Source organism: Gymnoscopelus braueri (assembly GCF_963280865.1).
Source record: "Gymnoscopelus braueri genome assembly, chromosome: 21".
Lineage (NCBI taxonomy): Eukaryota > Metazoa > Chordata > Actinopteri > Myctophiformes > Myctophidae > Gymnoscopelus > Gymnoscopelus braueri.
The window spans coordinates 28,160,142-28,171,880 of NC_137623.1; positions in this window are offsets into that span (position 1 = coordinate 28,160,142).

The following is an 11,739-nucleotide window of genomic DNA, read 5'->3' on the forward strand; positions in this document are numbered from 1 at the left end:
ATTTGGTGCTACATTGATCATTTCCAAGGCCAGAACCTTAGCATTGATTTTGACAGAAGCTTGGCATATGATGGGTAAACGACTGTATATCTGTCATAATTAATAGAGATCAGTTTGAAACATTGGAGATATCTTCAATTATGCATTATAAAGCAGTCAATGCTATAAGAGTTGCTGTTAGCCTTCATAATATGTCTCATAGCATAAGGCATCATAGTTTGACAGTAATAATTTATGTAGGTTACTGCAGTTGCTCATAATCGTGAAAGGTTACACGGCCAGGTCTTATGCAAGCCGTCGTGCTTTCCAGTGGTGTTAAGTAACTAAGTACATTTACTCAAGTACTGGACTTGAAGGTATTTTTTTACTTTTCTGGAGCATTTCCAATTTTCAGTAATTTTACTTCTCCACTACATCTCAGAGGCGAATATTATTCTTTTACTACACTACAATTATTTGAAAACTTTAATTACTAGTTAGTTTGTAGATTTTGGTTATTATTACAAAACATACATTAACCACTTCAGCCCTATATACATTCAGGCCATTTGAAAATAGCCGATCTACAAGCTCACAATGCGTCGCGATGCAACGCATTGTGAGCTTGTAGATCTGCTATTTTCAAAAGAGTTTTATACATTTGAAAACTTGTGATATGGGATATTCTGCATAATTACTCGTGCCTGAAGTATAAATCATATTATTGCTTAATATTTTATACATTTTGAAGGGCCGAGTAAACCACAATTAACTGATACTAAAAGATTGTGTTAAATCAATGCTTACATTAGATTATGGTTGTGATTTTTATTTTATTTTTTTGCAGGTGAACAGGAGTCTGGATGCTTATACATGGTGTGAAGATGTGTATATTTGACAGGAGAAAGAAGAACACATCTTTTGTCAAGGTAAAATACAAAACTGTCGACTAAGCAAGCTGTGGTTGTCATTGCTGAATAGTTGCTGGTCTTCCATGTCACAGAACCGCTATGTCACAGAGCAGTGGTTCTCAAAGTGAGGAGGGGGTTCTAAATGGACCCTTACAGGTCTGTAACTCTGGTAGTTTTCAAATGGTTCCATGGTTTCACAATCTCAGAATTATGGGGGTCCTTGAAATAAATCGATACAAAGTTTGAGAACCACTGTACATAGAGCAGGGGTGTGGACAACCACCTCCTTTTTCTTTCGTATATACAGTGGTGGAAAAAGTACTCGCATTCCTTACTTAAGTAAAAGTATCAATACTGCATTGTAAAAATACTCGCAAGTACAAGTCCGGAATTCAATATTTACTCGATTAAAGTACAAAAGTATTAGCATCAAAATGTACCTAAAGTACCAAAAGTAGAAAGTACTAATTATGCAGAATGTCCCAGTCCACAAGTTTTCAAATGTGTAAAATGTATAACAATCTTTTGAAAATAGCAGATCTACAAGCTTGTAGATCGGCTATTTTCAAATGGGCGAAATGTAAATAGGGCTGAAGTGGTTAATGTAGTACTAGTAACTGAAGTTTTCAAATAATTGTAGTGGAGTAAAAGTACAATATTTGCCTGTGAGAGGTGTCTAGTGGAGTAGTAAAAGTAAAAGTACAGAAAATTGGAACTACTCCAGTAAAGTACCTCAATATTGTACTTAAGTACAGTACTTGAGTAAATGTACTTTGTTACTTTCCACCACTGTGTATATATCGACATCAAATATCCAACTCGGTGTCCGTTCAGCCACAGCCTCGTCTCTGGCTCCACTAGGAAGAGGCCCTCCTCTGATGGTGGTCTATACAGGGGACAGGTGTTGATTATGTGGTCAGCAGTCTGCTCAAGCTCCCCGCGCTCACATGCTGTGCGGTCTGGCAGCCAGGCCCCCCTTCTTCATAGATCAGGGGTTTTCAACCCTTTTTCATATCAAGGTCCATTATTTATTCGGCATTTGAGCCACGGAACCACCGTTTGATGAGATTTAGCCTCTCAGATCCAACACTTAGAATATTTTGTTATCGTTGGATAAGATTTTGTCCACAATTCTCTGCTGTATTGATGTTGGTACCATTAGGTACCTTTCTTTGTTAAGTTTCATTATTAAATTGACTTATTCTATGCTTGTATTGTAATTATCATCCTATTAATAAGACATAAAAGTGGTAGGTTGTGGGTTCGGCACCTGTCAGCAGGGAGTGTTGGGCGGGAGGAGTAGGACGGAGGCTCTACGTCCTCCCGGTGAGGGCTCCTCAATGGCAGGTGAGTCAGTAGGATACAACGGCAGTGACGACACAGAAATGTGTGTGTGGGGAGGAATCAATGGGCATATAGGTTCAAGAAGAAAAAAAGTTTAAGAATAAGAAGTAAAAGCCAGGCCTGTGTGAATGCCAGCCATGTGACAGTCACAGTCAATGAGTTATAATTATTTTCAAAGGAGAGACATCTTTTCACTTTGAACAACCAGACCATGATTCCACATTCAAACTTTTAAAAAGCTATATCCATCATGAAACGCTGTGATAATTCCATCTTGGATACAGTTGTAGTATAATAAATTAGACGCAGCGCAAGACAGCCTCTTCAAGGACTTAGTCACTGAAATCACTCTTGAGATTATTGATGTTTTTCACGGCCATTTGGGGAATAGAATAGAGAGGTGGCTGGGTTCAATTGTTGTCTCCTGCATGTCGCTCAAGGCTCATCGCTGGTCCATGCCATGCCCATAGGTGCCTATCAAATGACAAAGTATTTCTGGATTGGTATGCAGGGGCCACAGAAAATACCACACCTTATGTTATTGAATTCGGCTCAAGAGCACATTCCAGGCATGGGCGAGGATGGATAAGATGTCAAAAGATGTCTATGATTTTCCCCTTAAAGTTGTTTAAACTGGGAGTAGCCGTCCATGGCCTAACTCACTGGTTCTCAAACCTGTTCCATGTCAAGGACCCCCAAATGAATATGAATTTGGCCGCGGAACCCCATCTGAAAATATTTTGTGCCAGGCATATGTGTTGTTAAAATGTTAACATATTCCAAAAATATTCCAAATTTGTAAAAATGTTACATCGGCTATTTTAAAATAGCCGATGTATAAGGTTAAAGTGGTTGAACTGATTTTGATGTTATACAAACTAATTTTGCCGGGGATCCCCAGGAACCCCCTCAAGGAAACCACTGGCCTAACTAAAATAGATTATTACAAGCAGTTCAGTGTGTTATGTTAAAATGTATTCTTGCCATGGCCTTATGTAACAGCAATATGTGTCATTCCTGGCAGCAAAGACAACTGAATGCTAATGAGCGGCGTTTTGGTTCAGATGGCTACCAACCTCCACCCACCTCTGTCTGCTAGCCTTCATCTCTTTTTTTTATTCTGCCATTTCATTTCAAATGCTATGTAAACAGAGGAGGCACTGCTGTAAAACTGTGTTCATCCATACATAAATTACAGAGACTGCCTGGAAGGGTTTCTTATAAACTGATCTAACCAGATAATAAAGCTTGCTTATTTATTTTAAAGTTTATTTAACTTTATTTATAGCGCTTTTATCAAAACAAAAGTTACAAAGTGCTTTCCGTAAAACTGAAGAAAAATCGAATCAAGCGGCAGAATAAAAACATGATGACGTGTGCAAAAAGCAAAACAATAAAATGTCAACATCTTAAATGATTGAAAGGCCCTTCGACAAAAGAAAGCATTCAAAGGATATTAACAAAGGAATACAAACAACACCCCCCAACACCCTCAATAAAAACTCCCAAGAAACCACTTGATGAGAAGGGTCCATACATGTAGAATAAACCATGTCATCCACTTCTACTGAGACGATACACATGGTCAGTGGTGGACAGTAACAAAGTACATTTACTTGAGTACTGTACTTAAGTAGCTAAAACATTTTTGAGAATCTGTATTTTATTCGAGTATTTGTATTTTTTGGATACTTTCACTCCATCTACTAGGTACAGATGCTTGTTGCTAATAATAGGAAATTATTAGCAGGCCCACACTGACTATAATCTATCTTTGTAGATTAAACAGCAGTCTTTTGGAAATCGTTTAAGTATTTAGCTGGCTATTAGACTAATATCGCTGTGTCGGGCAGAAACCTTGTTCTGTATGTCCAAAACTGTTACTTTTGACTGTTACTTGCAGTTCCAATGGATCCAATGCAGTTATTTAGTCACAAGCTCTTGTTAATTCTTTTCATTCTTTAAATAACTACAGACATATTTAATCACTAACAACCTGGCGTCCGTATTTTAGCCGTGTCATTATAGACGAAAATCTTGTTTTCTTTCTTTCTTTCTTTTCGTTTGAAAAATAGAGAAAATTGCTCGTCTATTTCCGGCACTATTGCGTGACACGTGACAACATGTCAAATATGGAATTCATTTATGAAGAAAGAAAAAAGATGAAATATGAAGATACAAGGTTTCTGCCCGACAGCGACATAATTACATGAAAGTGATCAGTTAGTTTCGTCATTTACCAACCAACGTGACCCGCTAAAAAAAAGTAACACATTTCCTGGTGGCATGTAGCCTACCTACCTGTCATGCAGTGCAACACAATCTGTGGATATTGTGTGACTCAATGATGTCACTACAGGAGTACTATGGCATCCAAATGCACTTGAGCCAATTTGAGCTGCATGCAATTGAAAGCGCAATTTATGCAATTTGTGTTACGAGTCGTGAGTTCCCCTGTTATGTGGTTATTGTGGAAGTGTCGGTCCAAAGCAGAAATGGAAGCTGTTTTACCCAAACAGTTGCAGAGTACAAATTTTCACAATTCTACAATGATATTACAGTATGATGGCTGTGTGCTCCCAGCATTAGATTGAAACGTGAGAATGTTGAGGTAATTCTGATTAAAGTCGCCTGTCTTTTGGCTGTTATGGGATATGGCCTTTTATAGCAAATACCAACCCTGAGGTTCTTTGGAGGTCATTGTTATCTGGAGACATAAACTAGTTGTATCATCATACTGTAGGTACTAGCCCTAGCGCCCCGAACCGTTCAGCTCAAGACCCAAAAGAGAAATTTGGTGTCTCCCTGGGACCCACATGTAAAGGAATACAAAGTAATCTATTAAGCCCTATTTTAATAATAGGGTCCCCCAGGGATCTATACTTGGCCCCCTCCTCCTTTTTCCCTCTACACCAAATCTCTTTGGCGAAAATAGCTAACGTGTCAGAATGTACATACTTGAGTTGTCTTATGAAGGAGCTGACAGAGAACCAATCTCATCATAACCACTTAAACCCTATATTCTTAGTTGACCAGAGTCCCCCAGGGCTCTATACATGGCCCACTCCTTTTTTTCCCACTACACCATCGCCCAATAATAGGGATGCTATACAGTGGGTTCTTCAGGAAGTTCCAGGGGGTTGCTGCAAAATGAGTTAATATAGCGTCAAAATCACTTTAACCACTTCAGATGCAGGTGAGTTGGACAGTGACAACTGAAGCAATCATGAAAAAAGTAATTCATGAACAAAAATCCCACACATCATAAGACCTGGTACTAAAGACATGCAAAATAGGGCCCTAAGGGACCGAAACATCTGTCAATTTGAATAAAAACTGATGCTGCTGAGCAAGAACAGTGTGCGGGATTTTTGTTCATGAATTACTTTGTTCATGATTGCTTCAGATTACTTAGTCCCTGGCTCAAAATCATTTGAGATGGGGTCCGTGGCCAAATACATATCAATTTGGGCATCCTTAACATGAACAACCAGTATGTTACGATGTTGTTAACCAGCGCCAGGAGGGATAAGACTCCTCCTGCATGTGTGGGCGATGATAAGTGAAGCTGTTTGAACATCAGGAAGCAAGGGTGGGCACCGGGGGGAGATAAGAGGTTGTTTAGGCACCATCATGCGGAAGTTAAGAGGAAAACAGGCTGTTTAATTTCACTATGAATTGATTGCTACTCAGCCGCCAGCTGCGGTCGACAGTAATTTTCCTCAGGCCCCTTTTGTTTTTGCTTGATGACTACAGCACCATGTTCCTCAGAATGGGCTTTGTGTTGTGCAAGCAATGCTTCTTCCCGGAGGCAATTTGTTAGTCACTGCAGTCGATATGTTTTGCATTTTTAATCCCAAAGCATTTCCCCCCAAAATGGAAAGTTGTCACCCGAGCAAGTGAGCCAGTGACTTATGCCCACCGCCAGCGATGATCTGAACGATGCAAGGTGAAAATGAGAAAGTCTCGCCCCCCAGAGGGCCTGCAACTCAGCATCGGCTTCTGAAGTGAAACCATTCATCTGCTCTACTGCTGTTCTTTCTGCACAAAAAAAAAGAGGAAAAGTGCGGGTATAAGCATGTAAACTGGTGTTTCGAAATATAACTGATGTGTGATATAACAGCAGGAGTTTTCATCTGCATACAGCATTTATTCTTGTGAGTTGGTGAAGTATTTAGGGTGGCATGATGTGTGGCCTACTGCCAGGTTTTCTTTTCTTTTCTTTTCTTTTAAAGTGTCATCACTGGAGTTTTATTTAGAAAAGTTGCAGAGCTAATTCAAGGTGTAGCTGCATCCCAGTTTTTAAGTTCTTCTGTGGGCCAATAGGCTTTGGCAAAGAGTTGTTATTTCGAAGATGATACAAGCTTTTCAAGGTTGTGTGAAAGGCAGCCAGGCATATAATAGCAAGTAAAAAGATCAGACTCTTAATCCTTCCATGTGGGTGTATCTGAATGGCGTGACACTTAAATGCCAATGGCATTTGACCTTATGCTAATGGGACCTTTGCTTGCAGGGTCTCATTGCTCACCTACGACCGCCGAACAACAACATCCCAGACACGGTAAAGAAAGGGAAAAAAAGTACACTTCCTGTCTCGTGCTCGAAGAACAAAAAAGAGCTGTTGTACTTGGTTATCAGCTCAGTGTGAATTCACATTTTAATTGAATCCTGATGTTTCAGCCAACCCATACTTGCTGAGTAACTGGAAGCCCTTCAGAGAGATGGAGACTTATAGACATGTTGTGTGAGTCCACTGAAGATGACAAGCAGTCAGACCCACTCACATTGACTATGCAGAATCCAACTCACATCTGCCAGGATTACTAATGCCGCCATCGCCATGAAAAAATGTTGTGTGTGTAAGGGTATCGCTGAAATACAGCTGGCCTTTCAAGGCGCACATGCACGTCTGTGCGTGTGCGCGCACAAACGCATGTGTGTGCGTGTGCGTGTGTGTGTTTACATAGAAGCTCATATTAATGACTTTGAGTTTGCCAGGATTTCTCATGCAACCATTGCCAGGGAACTACTGGGAACGTGTGTGTAAGGAAGGACATCAGGGATTTAGACTTGCATGTGTGTCTACCACTTTCAAAACGGCATCCTTATTTTGGGCATGTCATTGTAGGTGAAAAGTTTTGTGTGTGTGCACGTGTGTGTGTGCCTGTGCGTGTGTGTGTGCGTGCGACTGTCATCGGTTTGTGTGTGTGTCTGCACATGTGTCTGCAGATCACTCACAAATCAGCCGTCCATCATACAAATTGGAAGTGAAGCATCCACTCCCACAGTCCCTTTGATGCGGCACATTGGCTGCTCTGCTGTGGTGAGGTGATTGCGTCTAATAAGAAACGAGATGAGATGAAAAGATTTGATTCATCAGCACCGCGGTGTCTGGTTTTGTATCGGACTGTTGTACGACATCGGTTAATGTGGGGGAGGGCGCACAGATTTGATTTCACAACCATAACGCCAGCTGGAGTGTTTCTTGAGTTATAGTACAGTAGGTCTGTTTGACTTATTGTACTTGTTTTGCATCAATGGAGATCTGTCAAATTCATATGCGCTTTATAATGGACGACGCACAATAGTTTTTTGTCTTCTTATTTTTCATCCCGTATGAGTCTGGAAATAATTCATCCTTGGCAAGTTGTCCTTCGAAACTGCATCAAAAACATAGCTTATGTCTTTTTAAAGACCAGTCCAAACAGCCCAGTATTGTATTGGCCTACTCGGGAGCGATGCAAGAGTGCCGGACGGTACTCGAGATAACTACAGATGGACAGATATTTCGCACATATTATCATGGGTTTATCCTCTCAGTCTTCCCTTTCCCTCCTCAAAACACATTTTAGAGCCACAACAACAAGTCACGATAGGCAGTTTTGGGAGTGAGACTGTGTTGTCAGATTCACTATCATGCCTTTTAACCCATGCATGCATAGATGGTTCAGGTTAAGACCAGAATTAGGCTGTGATTGGCTGAATGCATTGTGTGTGTAAGATGACATGGAGGAAAGCAAGTGTCCCAGCTTGCTTTCATCATCTCTCTCGTGTCTCCTCAACTCCAGCTCAGTCTCTCTTGCAGCCTTCCTTGTGTCTACCACACAAACCACCACAAAATTGGATCATGTGGATCTTGGGAAACACATGGGAATTAGGGATAGGATGATATGAAAATTTCATGTGATTTACGATATTATCGCGATAACCAAATATGCTTAAAACTCTTAAAATGCCACTTTTGTTAACCACTTCTTGAACCCCAGCATCCATAGTCTGGGGTGGAACATTTGCCAAAAATAGCTGATCTACAAGCACACAAATCGTCGCAACGTATCAAGTACGTTCTTTACAGTTGCGTTTTACCAATTCTAGAGGGTTTAAGTGGTACCGGATATGCAGCTCGGCAAAGGTGAATACATCCCAGTGTGTGACGGAGGACAATTTCACCATACGCGATACGATTATTGTGGCCATTTTTAATCACGATAAACGATAATGGCGTTATCAGTTATCTATCTATCAAGTCACCTATGACATATCTATGACAAATCCATGACGTATAACTCCAGATTTAGGGCGAGGATTCTGCCCGATCAGAGCCCCTTTGAATGAAATTGATAAATTGATTAAATATTGCTATCAAAAAGTGTAAAATGTGAAACAGAATTAATAATGCTAATTATAATAACTTGGATCTATATCGTGCCTTTCAGAAACCCAAGGACGCTTTACAATACAAAAAAAGAAGCAAACTATTTGCCAAAAGCCTGAGTAAACAAGTGTCTCTTCAGTGCGGACTTGAAAGAGTCTAGTGTTGGCGTCTGGCGAATCTCCATGGGGAGAGAGTTCAGGGGCTGCCACACTGAAAGCTCTATCGCCAAGGGTCCGCTTATTGCTGTGAGGCGTGGTGGTGAATTGGAGGTACTTCTGTGGCCTACTGGCAGTGTCCATAAGAACTTTGGCGCTGATCTTTCCAGCCGTTGGCGAGATTATCAGTTCCGGGCAAACAGACACACTCCTGCTGAGACAGAAGGCTTTTCTTTTATCACCTAACAGGGGGGAGTTTCCCCGGTAGGACGTAGTGCGTGGAAGGAACACGTTATTCCAACAAGTTCCTTTCCTTTTAGATTATCAGTTCCGGGCAAACAGACACACTCCTGCTGAGACAGAAGGCTTTTCTTTTAATATATATAATGCCGTGGCACTGAAGCCATCTACTGTAGAAGAGGGTCAGTCTGTGTGCCTGTCTATGGGTTTGTCTAGAGATCTAATGAAGTCTGAGATCCACATTGGAGCCACGCCGTTCCCATGTGGATCCTGACATCCACATGTTTCGATTTTGTTTTTGGTAATTATCTGTGCTGTATCAAAAGAAAAAAGGGTTACTATTCTTGGCACCGATTCTTATTCAAATTCTCATTTGCACTGGCATGGACGAGTGCACAACCATCCTTTCAATGTGATTAGAAAGTATTAATTCATGTGCTAATTTCAATTGTAATTATTTCATTAATTCCATGCCGTGGCACCTGCAGCATTCACTCTGGTGCTGTATCGCATAGCGAGATAGGGATGCCAGGGAGAATGTGAAGTAATTAACGTCTGCATTATAATGCCAATAAAGATCTATTAAAGAAAAAGAAAATCAAGAGCGCACATTGAATGAGTGACCGCCAGTCAGAGCCAGATTTCAAACAACAGTCATTAGAATTTTCATTAAGAATCACTGCTCTGACCTTCCCTTCTCATTGCTTCAACCTGAACAACTAGACAGTCTTCCCAGTGGCTACACCTCCTGCATATAAAACGAGGAAAAATAGATATACTCATGGCATTAAAAGGCAGCAGCGATGCTTTACCTTAAGTAGATTATAGCATAGTAGTGTCATTTGGTGAAAGGTCTTATTATTGTAGCTGAATGGCGGATATAGTGGTTAATTAACTGATAATTGCATTCCATTCACGGAGATGAAAGCTGGTGAAAGGCTAGGGGGGATGAGTGAGGAAAAATGGACATTTTGTGCATTTCAAAGAAAAGAAGCTCAATTAAATCTCCCCCCGATTAAGTTTCACATTGTGCTGGGAGTTTCATCACTGCTACCGCCACAACAATGATCTAAACTAAGGGATGTCAACTTCATTGTCTGCTTCTATACAAGATGAATGATAACGTTCACAGAGGAAAAAGGCATACATGTCACACCACCAGAGTCTTTGATTTCACGATGGTGACCTCTATCCAGTGGTGGAAGAAGTACTTTTTTACTTAAGTAAAAGTAACAATACCACAATGTAGAACTACTCTGTTACAAGTAAAAGGCCGGTATTCAAAATGCTACTTGAGTAAGAGTACAAAGTATCAAAATACACTTTAAGTACCAAAAGTAAGTTACGAAATATTTCGAAAATGACACATCTACAAGCTCACTAATCGCTTTGTAACACATTGTGAGTTTGTAGATTGGCTATTTTTGAGTAGACAAAGTATAAAATAGGGCTTAAGCGGTTAATGTATGTTTTGTATTAAGAATCTAAATCTAGAAAGTAACTATTAACTAAAGTTTTTTCTTTTTTTAATTATAGGGGAGTAAAAAGTACAGTATTTGCATCTTGAGATGTCGTGGAGTGTAAAGTATTGAAAACTGGACATACTCAAGTAAAGAACAGTAAAAGTACCTCAAAATTGAAGTACAGTACTTGAGTAAATGTACTTAGTTACTTTCCACCGCTGCATTCACTCTTTGTGTCCTGCACCTCCGAAGCCCAACATAAGACACCGGATCAAATCAATGGCAACAGCACCAGGAAGCCAAAGATGAGAAGGAAAGAGTGGAAAAATACAATTGTTCCTGCCTGAATGGGAGGCTTTTGATCAACTTTCCAGCCAGGCGAGTCAGGCTTTTTATCAGCTCTACCCCCCCCCCCCCCCCCCCCTTCTCACAGATGAGAAACAATGTGCTTTATTCCATTACACTGTAAATCCAATCTCATGCTTCACGCTCCATGGACGAGTAGCAAGAGAGAGAGGAATGAATGAGATGGCAATGCAGAGGGAAAATGTTGACACAAATCCCACAATCCCTGGGGTGGCACCATGTGGATCGCAGGGGTGCAGTTCGGGGGGATTTGGAGCAATTAACCAATCAATTACGGGGGTTGATGGGGTCCTGTGTAGCTATTAGGTTAATACACGTGTTGCTGATGTGGGGAGCGCTCTGCTGCTGACTGTGTTTGTTGTGTAGTGTGAACCGCATAAGAGATCAGCGTTGCCATGTCTGATTATTATAAGCGACTTTGGGATTGTTTTTCTGTGAAGATCTGGCAACACTGTAAGAGATCATATTGTGGAAAGTAAGGGAAATCCTTTAACGGTAAACACTTAAAACCCTTTATTCTGGGGCACGGTGGTACAATCGGTAGCACTGTCCCCTCACAGCTAGAAGGTCCTGGGTTCGATTCCTGCCAGGGACGCTGGGGGTGTGTTCTCTCCTCCACGTCATCA